Below are 9000 nucleotides of genomic sequence, written 5' to 3'. Positions count from 1 at the left end.
TCAGATAGGTAGTGGTGAGAAAAAAAATCTATGGTGATGAGAAAAAATCTACTCAGTTAAAGGAAGAGAGTGTTTTCACAGAACCTAGACAAAGCTGGAGCACACTACATGCAATTATTTGTAGTCCATTACATCCCAGGCAAAGCATACTTGCAAAGCACTAATAGTTACGTGCGCCAAGCCAGAATGATGCTTTCATCGTAAATGTACTCCATGTTCTGGCACATCGTCGCAGCCACAAACCTCTGAGGATCATTATGTTATCGCAGAGTTCCCTTAAGATGTATTCAGTGATAATGTCGGTTATAAAGAACTTTATAAAGAAAAAGATGGAAACATCACTATTAGGCCAACTTTTACATATATTGCCAATTTACCATTTATAGACTGACTAAACTTGGGTTTGATTTGTTTTACAGCTGTTTGTTGGTTTATAAAATATTAATAGGAGCAGTAGAATTTATTTGTCATAGAAACGTCAGCAAGTAAGATGAAGTAAAAACAAACTGGAACATAAACCTGAAGACTGGGAAACTTCTTTACCTCCATGTTTTACCAGGGTATTCATGAAGAAGTAAGTGAAAGTGCAGGACTTTTAGGGAATCAGGTTACTCAAGCCAGTAATGCCTGATTTAGAGCCTCTCCTGAAGTGAAGGCAGCACAGTGAAGGTATTTAATATGTGTATGGAAACAGGCAGGCAGATACTAAAAAGAGGCCCACAGCAGCATCTCAGCTATTTATTTGGCATATTGAGATCTACAGAAGTAACAAAGCAGCCTATAGAAAACACTTCCAAACGAGCTGGAATAATAAATATACAAATAGTTGGGAGTATTCAATGCAAAATACATACTGAAGTTGGAAGAGCTATAGAGCAACCATACTGTATTAGATGAAAAATGCCAGTTTGGACTTCTCTCTATCAAGTAAACACCCATAATGGAGAAAAATGCATCTACATTCTTCTCCTGGGCTTCTGTTTTATTTCCTGGGGCAGTCTGCCTCCAGTGGAAAGGGCAAGGGTGGCAACACCTATGGGGTGGGCCAGGATGTCTCCACTGGAGACCCTTTGCCTCCAACATTACACCTGTGGCCTATTGCCCCCAGACTTCCTCCTGGGAGGCAGACATTAAATGGAGCCGCAGTCGCAAGGACTATTGACCTGGCAGATGTCCCTGCAGTCCACTTATATTGACATTCCCAGAAAGGAGCTGGGATGCCTTTTGCATGGAATCTCTTTGCAAGGCAAGATCAAAAGGGAGAAGACATACCTTCATATTCCTTCTTCCCTCTTCTCCTCTAGTCTTATCCCAAAGACCTGGTGCCTCATAAGGGCACAGGGGCAGAAGGATCTCTGGCAGGACGGAGGACCAAGTCTGTACACAGAGGCTCCTCTCTATGTGTCGATCATGAGGAAGACTGGCTCAAGGGGGGGCTGAGCTGTCTGCATCTAGACGAAGGGCTGCATGCACTAATCTTCCTGAATTGAAAGGATTGGACAGTATTTTACTCACCGCAGCTCCAGATCAGAATAATTAGTGAATTAAAATGGACTTTCCACTAAGCAACATGTTGCTGAGGCCGGTTTTAGAAGGTTTTTTTTTTCCTCCTAGATAAGAAAAAAAAAAAATCCAAGACAGCTGTCTTGTGAGGGATCTGTGTTTGATATTAGAAAGCTACACAGCTGTGGAGCCTGGATGCTGTCATAAAAATTGAATAGCAGAGACATGGCATTGCTGGAATACAACCCACTTTGTAAGTGTGCTGGGTGCTTGGAATGTGCATATCACACAATAAAAGTGCTGCTCTTTTCTGTGTTAAAAGCAAGAGCACCAATAGGCCAGAGGAGCTGATGTAATGAGATTCAGGCTGCCCTCGACAGCTGAAATATTCAGCTCAGCAAATGGATATTTCAAATGTAAATATTTATATGGGCCAAGGGCTCTTTGTTGCTCTGCTGTTTTGACATTTTCAAATCCCTCAGCTTTCCTTTCGTCACAAAGGTGGTCTATTTTCTGATGAGAAGAACAAAGGTCAGTGGCTAGTTATGCAGAAATGCTGTTACTATCATAGGAAAATACCACTTCTCCCAACTCACAAAGCCGTAATTCCACATGCTTCAACACCATGACCTACACATGCATTTAAATAATGAATCCCCCTGGTTGTTATGAGAAAATATAATAATAAAAAGAAAAAAACCAAGGTATTTGAAGTCCTGATTGGGTAGAATTAATGATTCATAAAGAAGAAATATTAAATGCATTTACCTTTCATTTCAGAAACATTCCCCAGCTGCTCTTAATAACCGCTTGTTACATTTTGCAGGACAAGTATTAACCTTTAATGCCATTGCTATTGCAATTCTTCACTCATTTAATAGTGTGCTCACCTTTAAGGTTTCACTCAGTTTAGAAATTTAGGAAAAGTTTAAGAGAGTTGTATTTTAGCTAAAATTATTACTATTTTCTAATCTCTAAAGCTTTAAAATCTATACTACATTCTTCTCCTTTCTATAGCTAGGTGTCACTGCCAATGATTTTTTCCTCTTCTTTTGTACACCCCCCTGCCTGTCTTTCAATCTTCGGTCTCCTCGCCCCTTCCATACTTTTCCCCCTTGTTATGCTTCCTGCTTTTCTCTCCTTTTTCTTCCAATTCTTGGGTATCCTACTGCCCCCAACCAATGTTCCTCTGCCTCCTTGCCTCCCACCTTTTTACTGTCTTCTGCCATTCTCCTGAGCTTCTGCTAGCTCCTTCTCAGCCCACTTCCACCAACTCAGATCCTCAAGCAAAGTATCTTAGTTTGGGCTTCTCCCTGCTCAGTGCTAAGTCTGATTTTTCTTATTGCTGTATCTCATTTGTGGGAAATATTGAATTATCTATAACAGCTTCTTGGAAACTTGAATCAAAGAGTGAATGTTTATCAAACCACTCTTTGGCTGATACCCAGATTTAAATTCATATTGTTGGAATTCTGCCATAAATTGGTTTTTATAAAAATAGAATATCAATAGTTTTCCTGAGGAATATATATCTGAAGAATAAATTCTTCCAAGACTATCAAGGAAAACATAGGTGATACGGCCTTGCTGCTACCTGCCCAGGTAGGATACGTCAGGTTCTGAGGATGTTTATTTCAGCCCACTTAAATGTTTGGGTCCTCAATATTGCTGGCTACTTTGTGCTGCTTTTGATGGGGGATGTGTTGAGGCATCATTATTCGTATTTGGTTGCGTTCACTACCCAATTCAGAAATCAAGAGTTGAACTTTCAGCAGGAGTCTAATTATGATTCAGATCTGGAGCTGTATTTGACTTGCAAACCAAAGTGGGGTGAAACTGTTCCCTGCAGGATTCCTTCCTCCAGCCTTCAGCATCCTGTGTGCACAGACCTCTGCTCATTTCCTCCATTCATCACCAAATTCTTGTTCCTGGCAAGTGGTCTAGATTCTCCAGACAATTTTTTTTTTTAAAAAAAAAACATCAAAATGTTCTTTTTCAAAGCAAAAACCAAGCTACCTTAATTGCCAGGGAAAGGAAGTTTCTAAGAAATAGCTGTAGAATCAGGCTACTGTGAAAGTACCTCGGAGGTCAGGAGTATGCAGATGTCCTAAGAACATATGGCAAAGGTTAGGTCTATGAATACATGTATTATAGGGTAATGAGCATAATACAGAACTCCAGTGTAATTGCAGAACTCCAGCTAGCCTCTTAAAAGAGGAGACCTGAAGTAAATGACCTCAGTTCTCCTCTAGTCACTCCAATTTAGCTCAGTTTTCAGATATGAAAATTTGAGTCTTAGCATTTGGACCGTGACTAACAAATGCTTTTTTTGAGGGAGGTAGTTGAATTTCCACATGGAGCCAATTACATATTTTGTTAACGTCTTACAATACTCTCAGATCAGACTTGTGTGTATCCTCTGGTGGGAATGGATTTGGAGAGATGCACTGGTGTGTTTGTGAGAATAGTTCCCTGACCGTTAAATGTATCATAGTTCAGTCAAATGAAAATCTCAGTTGCCCACTCTGCCTTGCCAAAGATGAAGTAAACATTGACAACATTGCTTTCATCGTGCAAAATGTTTCTCGAGAGCATTCTTTCCAGATCACTGAGAAACTCATGCAGAAGCTTCATTTTTTGTGTGCTTTCATATATTTTCCTACATGTGCATAAACATGTACGTTCTGGCTTGCAACTTCCCCTAAAATTGTTGCTCAATGACAATTTTTATCTGATTAGAAGTAGAAAAATCTTGATTTCATAGTAACATTGTGCTCCTTTACCAGTTTTTTGAGCCAACCACATCCACAACGTTCAGAAGCTGTTCATTTTTTGTCAAGTTCCTAAAGCACAAAGACTTGAGTTCTTCTCTTGGGCTTATTGATGTACCATTGGAACCTATTAGGCACCACCCAGATTCAGCTTTGATAGCACTCTGCTGTCAGATATTTTTTAGCTTATCCCCGATATCAAATTATCATATCCTTTGCCCTTTGAGTTGGTACACTGACTTCCCCCTGCCCCACTCAGCCTTGGTGACTACAGCTGGAGTGTTGGGTTCATTTATGGGCTCCTCAGCACAAGAGACACATGGATACAGTGGACTGAGGCCAGCAAAGGGCCACAAAGATGCTTAGTGGACTGTAGCATCTTTCATATTAGGAAAGGCTTAGAGAACTGGGACTGTTCTGCCTGGAGAAGCCAAAGCTCAGAGGGATCTTATCAATGTGTATAAATACCTGATGGAGGGTGATAAGGAAGACAGAATGAGACTCTTCTCAATGGTGTTCAATGAATGGAAAAGAGTCATAGAATCATAGAATGCATTGGGCTGGAAGGGACCCCCAAAGGTCATCTAGTCCAACCACCCTTCAGTGGGCAGGGATATCTTTAGCTAGATCAGGCTGCACAGAGCCCCATCAAGCCTGATCTTGAATGTCTCCAGGGATGGAGCCTCCACCTGCTCTCTGGGGAAGCTGTTCCAGTGCTTTACCACCTTTATGGTAAAGAACTTCTTCCTAATATCTAGTCTAAACCTACTCATTTCTAGTTTAAAACCATTACCCCTCCTTCTATCATTATGTGCCCTTGTAAACAGTCCCTCCCCAGCTTTCCTGTAGGCCCCCCTCAGGTACTGGAAGACTGCTATAAGGTGTCCTCTGAGTCTTCTCTTCTCCAGGCTGAACAACCCCAACTCCCTCAGTCTGTCTTCATAGGGAATCATTTAAACATAAGAAAACACTTTTTTAATATAAGAGTGTAACACTTGACCAGTTTGCCCAGGCAGGTTGTGGAGTCTCCATCCTTGGAGGTTTTCAAAACCTAACTGGACATGGCCCTGAGCAACCCGCTGTAGTTTACCTCGCTTTGAGCAGAGGGGATGGAGTAGATGATCCCCAGATAGACCTGTTAACCTCAACCATTCCGTGGTTCTGAAATTCTCCCTCATACTCTTATCCTAACGTTTTTCTCGTCTTGCATGCCTTTGTGGTCTGCTTTTTTGAGACAGTTCAGCTCAAGCGCTTTTGTGTGTGCATCATATGATGATATGATTTGGAGCAAGCCTTTTGTTTTGCCACAAGTCACATCTTGAAAACAGTTTGCTTAGTGACTTTCTTTCATTCACATCTGCTTATGTAGATAATAAAAATAAAAGTTAAATTCTTTTTGACCAAGCTTTCTTGTGCTTTTTTGGACTGAATATATCTCATTATTCTAGAACAATTTGCTCAGCGCAATTTTCTGACTTGGTTCTCACTGACATTTCCTTTTGCTTGTATGTATTACCTGGCTATATTTTATGGCATGAAGTGCCTAGGAATTTGTATACATACAGATATCAAAGCATTACTTTGTCTCACATCCTGCAGTCCAATAGAAGTTTCCAAACAAACTCTTCACAGAGAAATTTCTGCACATTTGAATAGAAGAAAGTAACTCTGTATTACCATCACTACCTGTACGCCATCAGAACTACCCCCCTGTACTAATCTTCCTGCCTGACGAGAAAGTCAGAGCTTTTATGTGAGTGGCTGTGAATCTCAGCCTCTTCTCTGAAGAAGTGAGGGATGCACCTTGGAAGGAAGGCAGGAAGGCAGGAAGGCAGGAAGGCAGGAAGGAAGGAAGGCAGGAAGGCAGGAAGGCAGGAAGGCAGGAAGGCAGGAAGGAAGGAAGGAAGGAAGGAAGGAAGGAAGGAAAAAATCCTTCTCAAAACATTTGAAGTTACTCAGTACTGTTGATCACTTATGAAGTCATTTCCACAATGTAGTCCTTCAGAAATGGGAATCATCCTTCCAAAAACCTGTTCCACAACAGTGACCAGAGTAATAATACTGCATCTTCTGATCCCTTCTCTCCCCCACTGTTTTGTTTTGTTTGTTTTGGATTCTTTTTGTTGCGGGGGGAGCATTGAGTATTGAGCAAGTCTTTTTCCTGCCACAAACACTCTGAAAAGGCAGGGGTTTTTTAATTTTCTTCATGACTATAAGCTGGCAACTAAGCAAAACAGAGAGGGGAATGGAGCCCTTCTGAGCTGTGGCAGCTGATAATTACCTTGCTCTGTGCAGAGCTCTCTATAGCCCCAGCATTGTGTAAAGTGTACTTGATTACAGTGTGTAAGCCCAGCTCAGTGTGAGAATTCTGCTTCAATTAGGGAAATAGAGCTGCAGTGCTTTTGCTAATCTCATTTCCAACTCCACTTTTGCCCTTGCATGTAGAGCTAAACTACCTTTATGCTCAAGTAGCTGCCTTCCTTGGAGAGCTTTACAGGTAAATGCATGGAGGCAAAACAATGGGTGAAATATCTGTAAAAGAGGGTAGGGTGAGGGAAGGATAACCTGGAGGACCACTGGGTGGTCTCCAGAAAAGAAAGAAAAAAGTTGTGATAAGTTTTCTCTGGGGAAATAATAGTCCTGCTCATTTGAGTGGATTGGGTTGTTCAGTCCCTGGAGGAAAAAAAAAAAAAGAAACCCAATCTTTATCCCACAGGGAAACAGGAATGATCTCCTTGTGGAGTAGGCAGAGACTAAGTACAATGATAATGATGGTGATGATTAGAGGCCTTTTTGTTTAAAGAAATGGGTACGTTGAATATCATGGCTCAGCAGCCTGGCTCCAGCTAGGTGCAATGAGAGCTTGTGGCACTCCAAAACACTCTATGAAAGTAAGTAGAGACTTGGGGCATGAAGGTTGCTTACCTGAAGGGATGTTTTTTGCAACAGACTGATGTTTGCCAGGATGCATGTTTTCTTCTGCCAGTGATCAAATATTGAAATTATAATTGTGTGGATTTCTGATTTGCCAACATTTCAGAACACTTATAATGACATTTAAAGGTATCTCCTCTCAGCCCTGGCATTGTTCCTCAGCACTCAGCAGTAAGTGTGTGACCCTGAGAGCAGAGCAGAGTCTTCATCTTTTTCCATCAGACAGAAAAATTGTTTAAACATCTTTAGACCTAACTGCAGGATTTGGGTTATTTATTTGTTCATGGCCACAGTGTTCATCTCTTAATGAGTTCATAAGTGTAGCTCTGTTGGCATTAAAGGATGGTACAAGCTAAGGGATGATTAGGATGTATGTACACCTTGTAATGACGCAAGGAGATCCGTGAGCTAGGGCAGACTGGGGCTAGTGCACAAATAGTCAGGTGCAGTCAGCAGCAACTAGCTTGGGGCTGGAGGCAGTTATATCCTCCTGAGTCCATCTTGCTTCCAGCTGATTCAAGCACAAATGGCAAGTGAAGGTGGGAAGTAGGAGGAGTGAGTATACCCCTCCAGGTAAAGTTGCTTTCAAGCTCTGTTATAAGATACGTTGCTGCCATAATTTTGTGGCTGTGGATCACGGTAGGGTCAGGGATCAGTACTAGCATGGTTGTCACAGATCCAGCTTGGCTGTCACTCTACTGCTAGCGTAGACATGCCATTAGCTTTTCAGATCTCATGCCTGTGTTACACAGACTATGAAGTAAGCTACTAGATTCACTTTCCTCATTCACGTGTGTCTTCAGCTGATATTCCAAAAGCTGCAGTTCAGCTCACAGTGATTTTCTGGATGGTTTTGAAATCTGTAGCTACAAAAAGTTGGGTTTTTTGAGCCTAATTTTTTCCTCGTTTACATCATCGACTTTAAAAGAGCTCCTCGCAGTTAGCTGTGCAAAGGGAAAAAAGCCTCTGATCTGACTGTCAGAAAAAATGGGCCTTAGCTCTCATTTGTATGACCATTTATATCCACTCCTAAGACTCCTTTATAGTGATGGGTCTACTGTGGATTTGGTTAGTGCTGTGCTGCAGTGTACTAGGCATGATTGAAGCAGTGAAATGGAGCTTGTTGCTCTGCCAGTCACCCATGTTCCTTCTGGTTCCCTGCATCTTCACAGTGTGAAGCTGGTCCTTCCCAGCCTGGTACAATTCCCATGCCTGTATACTCAGTAGCTTCCTCTTTTTGAACATATAGAAGAAGAACCACATCAAAACTATTTATAAAGTTATTCAGAACTGAACAACGCTACTTAAATGAAGTCGCCACAGAAGCAAAGAACGGTCTGTGCTATTACAACACGAGCGAGGCAGTATTACTGGAAATCAAGTAAAACAAACAAAAAGCTCTCATTACAAGTAAACCTCTAACCTACTTTTTAACATTCCTCTGAAGAAGAATGAGTTTTATTTCCACCAGTGGCTGAGGTTTAAAATAAGATCTTTCCTATTATGCTGCTCATGACCTCCTTAGATCTTGTCTCAGTCATAGTGTGTGGAATGAAATGGAGTATTACAGTGTTGGCTCCCAAGGGACACTTGAGTCTTAGTTACCTTTTGAATTAACTAAACCTTTTGGAAAGATTAAGTCATTCCCATGCTATTGTGTTTCATCTGGTCATTTTATTGGTTTAGTTTGCATTTTATGTTTTACCAACTTTGATCAGTTTTGTCAGGTCTCTCCCTAGAGCGGAACAATCATGAAGACAGTTCACCTAATCAAATTCTTTTTAGCTTTCTC

Source organism: Leptosomus discolor, chromosome 1, assembly GCF_034619465.1.
Source record: "Leptosomus discolor isolate bLepDis1 chromosome 1, bLepDis1.hap2, whole genome shotgun sequence".
Lineage (NCBI taxonomy): Eukaryota > Metazoa > Chordata > Aves > Leptosomiformes > Leptosomidae > Leptosomus > Leptosomus discolor.
Note: the sequence above shows the minus strand (reverse complement) of the source record.